Source organism: Polyodon spathula, chromosome 10, assembly GCF_017654505.1.
Source record: "Polyodon spathula isolate WHYD16114869_AA chromosome 10, ASM1765450v1, whole genome shotgun sequence".
NCBI classification, from domain to species: domain Eukaryota; kingdom Metazoa; phylum Chordata; class Actinopteri; order Acipenseriformes; family Polyodontidae; genus Polyodon; species Polyodon spathula.
The window spans coordinates 36,967,694-36,976,019 of NC_054543.1; the positions used below are offsets into that span (position 1 = coordinate 36,967,694).

General features: G+C 34.4%; 1 long non-coding RNA gene across 1 annotated transcript; it reads right to left on the minus strand.

Annotated features, from left to right (window-relative positions):
* Positions 1 to 408: 408 nt before the first annotated feature.
* On the minus strand, positions 409 to 1,488 carry LOC121321618. Its single transcript, XR_005950962.1, has 3 exons — positions 1,190 to 1,488; positions 696 to 830; positions 409 to 516 (listed from the first exon to the last, which is right to left on the minus strand). It is a non-coding gene; the product is annotated as an uncharacterized LOC121321618 (long non-coding RNA).
* Positions 1,489 to 8,326: the final 6,838 nt, after the last annotated feature.

The window sequence follows — 8,326 nt, forward strand, 5'->3', positions numbered from 1 at the left end:
CTGGCTTTATATATGCATGTCATTTTAATGAGGAAGTACTCTTCCAAGATTTCTGCGCACAGTCACTGCTGATCATTTTGGACTCTTGTACACTCCTGGTTTTGATAATTGAAATACTGTTTGCACTTATGAAAAAAAGATATTTTGTCTGAAGTCAGTGTCTTTTGTCAGTGTGTTGGAACTTCAGAGTTGCAACAATGAAATTAACAATTCTTACCAAATGACTCTTGTCTAGCTATAGTATTAGACTCAAGGACCCTAGCGGCAAATAGACTTCAGCTACTGTACTTTGTACATTGTGTTCAATACATTTTATATGAGTTCAGTACAATCATTTGGCTTACTTAGTGTTTACAATGAGTGCATACTGGAGTATGTATTTATACCATTAGCCATTTGCATGAAGAATATCACATGCTCTCCTGCCAAAACAGCTCCAAACAGTTCCACAACATGGGGACCACTTAAAGCTTTCCAGATCTCAAGCTCTCCCTGTTTAAAGTCCTTCAACTCCACCTTAAAAAAAGATGTAAACATGTTCGAAAGTGTGTGGTGACTGAGAAGCAAAACTATAACTTTTCAAAAACTGAATTCAATAAAGGAAGATTTGATTTATTTGTTTTTATTGTATTTAATAATTTTTTTGAGAGACTATAAAAAAGCCAATTATTGTAATTTTTCTTTGTATACCATACCTTTTTTGCTGCACATTTAAACTGGCTACTGTTATCAATGACTTCAAAGACAGTGCCAAATTTTCCAGACCCCAAATTATGTCCCAACAACCACTCTATTCCTTCTCTGTAGAATCCAGACTCTGCAACCAGGAGCTTCAGGATGTGGAACAACATTGAAAATGTAATTCAAATTCAGGTAAAACCTTTCAGATTTTTTTAGTGCTATACTTGTCTTGTTGTATGTAAATCAACCATTATGCCAAACAAGTAAAGATATACATTATATTTCATATGTACAGATTCATGATCCCCAAACACTGCAGACTTCAAAAGTCTCGAAACATTTATTGAATACACAGAGATGAGACTTCAAGGTCATTGTGTTATTTGGTTTATCAAATACAAATAATAATATTATTAGTAAGGGGTCAAAGGTTATACATATAAACATATAGTCACAATTATTTTTGGAAAATAATTAACCTCTTTGAATGTATGTAATACTCACTCACTTTCTTTAACAATATGCCTTTATGCCAGTCCTTCTTTTTATGGGTCTTTTTAAATTTCTGAAGATCAACACAAAATACACCAAACTGTTGCAATTCTTTTTCACCTCCATAGATCACTGCAGGATCATCTTTAGAGGATGAAAAGTCTGAGTCCTTCTCCAAGGCTGGCACGCTTTTACCAGAATCTCCTGCAGTATCATTCAGGTACAGATAGAGGGCATTGTCTGAGGGAGACAGGTGGAAGAAAGCCCCAGAGAAAGGACAATAGACTACTGGATGTGATGAAGAAAATGTGTCCAAAACCTACAAATAACAGAAATCTGGATTATTTTCACAGTAGACAGTACATTTTATTATTTGCATTCAGAAATATATTAGTCCCAGTTTTAAGAGGATTCCTGTGCATTCTGTAGTGAATTGCATGGTGCATTTAGTCTTTTGCTGTTAGCCTTTTGTCCAGGTTCTTCAGATTTCTAGCAGTATGAACCCAATTGTACTGCAATGTTCACATTTGAGACCTATTATTAGGTGTATATTAGATAATAGGTCATTTTTATTTTTAAGGATTTATAAATGTTGTCCAATATATAAGAATGGTTCTATATAAAACCTAAAAAGCTGGCAGTTACACTACAATTTCATAATGCCCTGGCACACTCTTTTCTAAATGTAGTATTGCATTGCATAATAGGCTATTAAAACAATTAATTTTAATATAACACACGCCAAAATCAGCAATTGTTTTTACACTCCACATAGAGGAATGCATATAAATATGCATCATTTCTTTAGTAATGTTTAAAAATGACTTACCTCATTTGCTCTGTACCATTCCTCCTGAGACATTTTAGTTTAAATTATATATTCATATATTTTTGCTATGCATTATTATAGGTGTGTGTTCAAATGACATCTAATCTTCAGTCAAACCACAGTTTTATATGACTTTTCTATCAATGACAAGCTGTTTCAAACCTTCATTGTGGTTTGTTACCACACAGTTTCCTGTGGCATGTCACATTAAAATGATTAGCGTTAACACTTCAGCAATGACAACGTGACTGCATAGGGCTGAGTGGACCAAAAAAAGACCTGAAAACAAAGCAGACTAATTTCAGACACATTATTATTATTATTATTATTGTCCTAGCCTCCTTCACTATTTACACAACCTATGGCCCAGAGCTGTTGACAAGGTTCTAGTATATAAAACCTGTTTCTTGGTTAATGTCTAGTTTATATTGACAAATGGGACCATTAATACAAATACCAATGGTTCCACAACATTCCAAATAGTCTTAAGGCATTTTCCTTATCTGCAAACCTTTTTCAAACATTACCCACTATTTATTTGAAGAAATTATTCTGCTAGTAGGTTTCAAGGCTTTTAATTGACATTTCTAAAAGAAAACATTTACAATTTTCTATTTCACTATTGGCTCTTTAAGGTTATAGACAGCCAGGAGTATGAAAAAAGTGGGTTACTTCACCATTCCCTGAAAGAAAGCAACCAGTAAAAGTACCAAATAAACATTACAAAAATCAAATCCAAGCAGCGTGCTGTGTATTATTAGGTTTTAATGTGATTCTTAATGCAATATACTGACACTACAGAATGCAGGTATTTTTCACAATAGCTTTCATGTTTGTACCCAGCTTAGACAAAGAAATCAACATGCCTCACAACATCTGGAACACTGGGTATTCAATCTCACCTTTGCACTACAACAATATATATTATTGATCCATCTATTGATTAGGATTAATGGAATCTGCTGTGATAAAATCAAATATTGTTTGCACCGATCAATAATCAAATTTCTATAACAGCAACTTTGCTAAACTGTAATAATTAGAATTAGAATACAATACTGATATTGCTTTCCCAAATCTGATTTACGGAAACATAAAGTCACTGTGTACTAGGGTCGGGGCAAATACAGCGGTTCTGAATAATGTTCTTTTAAGGTCTCACTGAACCGACACATTTCAATTGAAAGCCAGTTAAACTTTAAAGTTTCGTGTTGCCGATGCAGATCCACATTATATACACACAAGCATAACAATAGTGTATGAGTCTTTACTTGTCTCCAGCTCTTAAACAGTTGCAGTTCAAGTTACTTGTTACAAATGTTATAGCTAACTTGAAATAGGCAACTGTTCAAGAGCTGAAAACAATTAAAAAAATAAGTCTAATTAAGCAAATGATCAGTTCTATTAAGGGTCTAGTTAAGTTTTTGAGAACTCAGTTGGAATGAAAGCAGACACAGGGGGTCCCTACGATAGAGTTTGAGAAGCCCTGATCTAGTACTTTGTTATAATCATTTGTATAGAAGAATATTTAAATTTACTGAAACATGATGGGCTCTTATAAACATAACAGAATATTGTAAGCCACATCAACCAGACAGAGAGCTGCAGGTCACTGTTGAAAAATGTTAATGAAATCTTGTATGACAACCGTCTTTGATTTAAAAATAAACTAATGAGAACATGTTGGTTTTTTTTGTAAAACAAGTGGCAAATAATGAACTTTACACAATGTTATCAGTTTTAATTAATGGTAATCAATTATTGGTAACACCACTGTATGATGGCAACACATATAATTTATCACATGTCCCGCTGTATGAGAACAGAAGTATATAACATTGCTATTAAACAAAACATTTTATAACAACAATAGTCATGCTGGTCCTTATTGGGTAGTTAATCATTAAGAATGACTTGAGGGGTAATGGATATCAAATGACTCAGTTAAAGACCTCCATGTCAGTCATTATCATCTTACTAAACTGTAGAAATGTATTGCAGTTTACCAGAGACAAGTCTTAATCAGTGAGAAGCAATCTGTCTTTAGATCCCTACACTCAACCTTTACTGTGTTTGTGATAGTCACTGACAGAATCATGAGTGCTTTCGATCTGGCTGAAAAATGCAAAGCAATTTCCCTTTGGTATTCCAAGAGCTACTGATAATGTATTATGAGAGGTTAGTTTGTATATCAACAGAATAGTTGCTTCATGAACCCTGCTGTGAGATTACCATTGATAACCCACTGTATCTTTTTCTAAGCCTATTTTGGCTCCTGAAATTGGAAGCATTTTACAGTGACCTCCATATCAATTGCATAGGGAAATGTTGCAGGTCTTTCATTTTGTCTTTCATTGGCTCCATAAAACTGCCAAATATGTTTGATAATTGTTACATCTGACCTCATTTATACTGTCTGGCTGACCCACTTGCACAAAGCTTTGCAATACAGAATTCACTTTAGGGATATTAACAGTAAAATCATGAACCCATTGGTAATGTTGCTATCCTACTTAACAACTTCCAGTAACAATGGTTACCTCCGTATTTAACAAATCAGAACACAGTTTAAAATTGTCATTTTGCTGTATTCCATTGTATGCATTTAAAAAAACATTGATGTCATAAGCGTAACAAGAACACTGAAAACTGTTTAAAAACCTGGACTGTACCCATAGGAGAATTCTGGTTAGCTTTAGATTGAGCTGCAAATCTAAGAACATCTGCAACTTTCAGCACTAGAACATATTTGTCTCTCAGTGGCCAACTCCTAACAATGCCACTGAGTGGCAGGCCTGCCTTACACATCACACTCAGTCTAACTGTCCAGCTTTAGAGCACTAAATAGCAGCAAAATATGCTTTTGGGTCTGTTCTGAGCTGTGCATTTGTTTGTCTTCATCCATGTACAACAGAGGAATACCTTAGTTTTCTACATTCTCTTCTATTTATATTACAGGATCTGAAAACCGATTGCTATGCTAGGACTATTTCTACATTTCATTGGGCCCAAATTACTGCTCACACTCATTTAGCTCATTGATTTATTATTTCTTATAACACTTTCCAAATGTGGCAGGACGGTGTCACAGCTCAAGCTGTTACCAGCAGGAGTGAAACTCAAAGATAAAGAGAGTTGCAGGTAAAGTGCAGTTGCCCATGTGTTTTAACACCAAATAAGCACAAACAAGGCCTGCACAAAATAAACAAGGTACAGGGACCAAAACAGACAGTTAACCCCATCCCTGCCAAACTTAAATTGAAAATAATTAATCTTTATTTACAATATATGCATAGCAGAGCTTCTGCCATGTCACAACATGGTTAATAAAACTAACCCTAACCCTAAAGCTTGTACAATTCTTCTACCATTCTAACCAATTTCATTGGTGTGGCAGTTGACAGACAGCCTCCATATACCCTCAGCATGGGATGTGGTGCACAACTGCTAAAGAAGATCCTTAGTTCATCAGTTTCTGCTCTATCAATATTCTACACTTTCCACTGTATTTAATGTACTATTTCATGTATTATGCTACTGTCATGTATTATGTACTTTCCACTGTATTTAATGTATTATGCTTTTTTTTTTTTACTGTATATCATGTATAATGGATTTTCTTGTATTTACTGCATCTTGTAAAGTGCTTTGTGATGGTGTTCCACTATGAAAGGCGTTATATAAAATAAAGATTGATTGAGTGATATCCTAGTCACAAAGTATATGCATGCCTGGCAGAGAGTAATAATATAGATTTATGCAGAAATATAATAGAATAATATACTTTCTTCATTGTTAGTCTTTGCATTAATACTAACCAATATTTCAATTTTCCTTCACAGTTAATATGGTTCACATACAGATGGCATAATAGTCTGACAAAACCACTTCCTGGCTACACCAACCCCCCATTCCACCCCCCCTCCCGCAGCTGTTTGCGGTGTTGGATTGGGCTGTCTTGACATATCTGTTAGCAATTGATTATCTTCAGTCCTGCAGTTAGGGTTTATGGTTTGGGGTTTCTGTTCAAATCTGAAGTTAATGAAAATCTTCATAATATACTCTGACACAATTAACAACTGGTATAATTTGGAGGGGGGGGAAATAGGTTTTGGTTATGCCCCAGATTGATGTTTTCATGGCGTTTGTTTAATGTATCTGTTGCCACATTTCATTACCTCTAGGACAATGTCTGTGCTAAAGACAAAACATCTCTTTAGTATGAAGGGTTTAATTTTAGTGTGCTTTAGTGTGAGGTTAATTAAAGAAGTGCATATTTCCACAGATCTGTTTTTCCTACCGGTACTAATAACACCATAGTGAATAAACAAGTCCTGCATTAAACGGTTTTGTAGAGATATCTTTGTTTCTCAGTGTGTATACTGTATTTTTCAATGCTTTATAATAGAGGATCGTTGTAACTTTAATTGTTATCGTACTCTCTTTATCGGAGAGATTCATATTACAGGCCAATATGTGAAACACCGTCATCTTGCTTTATACTTTTAGTCAGGGTCAACAGGGTCACTGTTAAGTTGCTTGTCAGCTGCATAAAGAACACTTAATCACACATAGCATTATTGATTGTCATAAGAAAATGTCTAAAAAGTGGCACTAATAGAGGGCTTTCAGCTTTAATGACAAGCTCATTAGGTTTTTCTCAAACCACAAGATAGGATATGGCATTATTTCGAAAAGCACTGCTTGTTTTTTTGTTTGTGGATTTCTAGCTAGTATAAAAGGAAATATGTTTGAAATTATTAATATGATGTCCTTCTGTAGATATCTAAGTGCATGATAAATATACACAAAATAAATAAATAAACAAATAATATGTACTAATATTACAATAGCAACTACCTGTCATTATCTTCCATCCTCTATATAGATCTCAAATGTGAATCTTTGAAGGCAGCAAGCGTATTCACATATCAAGAACCAAGACACGAATGTCAACATTTATCACAAAGCTAATTCAGCTGTGATTTTAATTGGCAGTAGATAAATTTCAACCATTGGCACACTAATGAGATAGTATTTTAGTACAGTGATGATATTATTGTGAATGACCTCAATCGTTTAAAACTATAGCTTTTACAATATTCCATAGAGACAGGAAATAAGTCATGTTTATTCAAAATACACAAACTCTAAACACATTGACACATATAGCATTGTTCTCCAGAATGTGTGAATCGTAGCGACTTCTAAAGTAAATGACACGCAGTGCTTACACGACCAGATGTATGGTATTTAGATATGTTTTCTTTTTTTTTTTTTTCAGATAACACAAAAACAAGCATCCAGACCACTCTGTGATACACACCGCTCACTTGTATTGTCGGGGCTGTCTGGTTTTTCATAACGCTTTATATACTATCCTCTCTTAGCACCACATTTTTGTATGTTGTAGTAGGTAAATGTAGTTAGACACAATGAGTAAGCAGACATTCAGTCAGGCGCGCCAGAGACAGCTGTGATCCCATTTGGATTGGTAACACTCGGCTGGTCCTGTCTCGGAGTGATGTGTTATTGCCAGGTGCTGACCAAGGGATCTTTTTGGCGGGCATATTTAGACAATAAAAGCCGTGTCCAAGGAACGTCTGAGAAGGGCAGAACAATACTCCAGAGAGCCAGTTTCCAAAGAGGCCCGTTGATGTTAGACGTGCCGTTAGTCAGGTACAGCAACAATCAATGCAGTACGTTTAACACCTGAAATTTAGTCTCATTCAGATTACTCAGTGGATAATATTTCACTGATCTAGGGATGACCCCCAGATGTATAGAATCAGTGAGGCTTACTGTTTTCAAAGGGCTGTTTTTAACTAACGGTTAACAGTGCTTGTAATTGAAATTGATGAACTGATGGTTTATTGGTAGATGTGATGCTGCAACTGGAATTGTAATGACGTTTATATTTTATGCCTGCAGTAGGGCTCTCAGAAAAGAAATAATTTGTTTCGCCTGAAGAGATTTTTACTTGTACAATAAATATAAAATGCATAAGATTCTCAAGTAAATTAAACTTTTATGTTATATATATATATATATATATATATATATATATATATATATATATATATATATATATATATATATATATATTATAATTGTGCACAGATGTTCTAATTGTGCAACAGTGTTGTATCGAAAATAACTTTTGTGGAAAATGATTATCTATACTGATGTTATTCTTGAAGTACTGAATCGACTTGTTAAAGTTTCAGTGAAGCTTAATCAAGTTACATATATCGTTTCTTCAATCGTTCAGCCAAAATATCGACTTACTGTTCAAATCAATCCGCCTATTGTATTTATGAATAA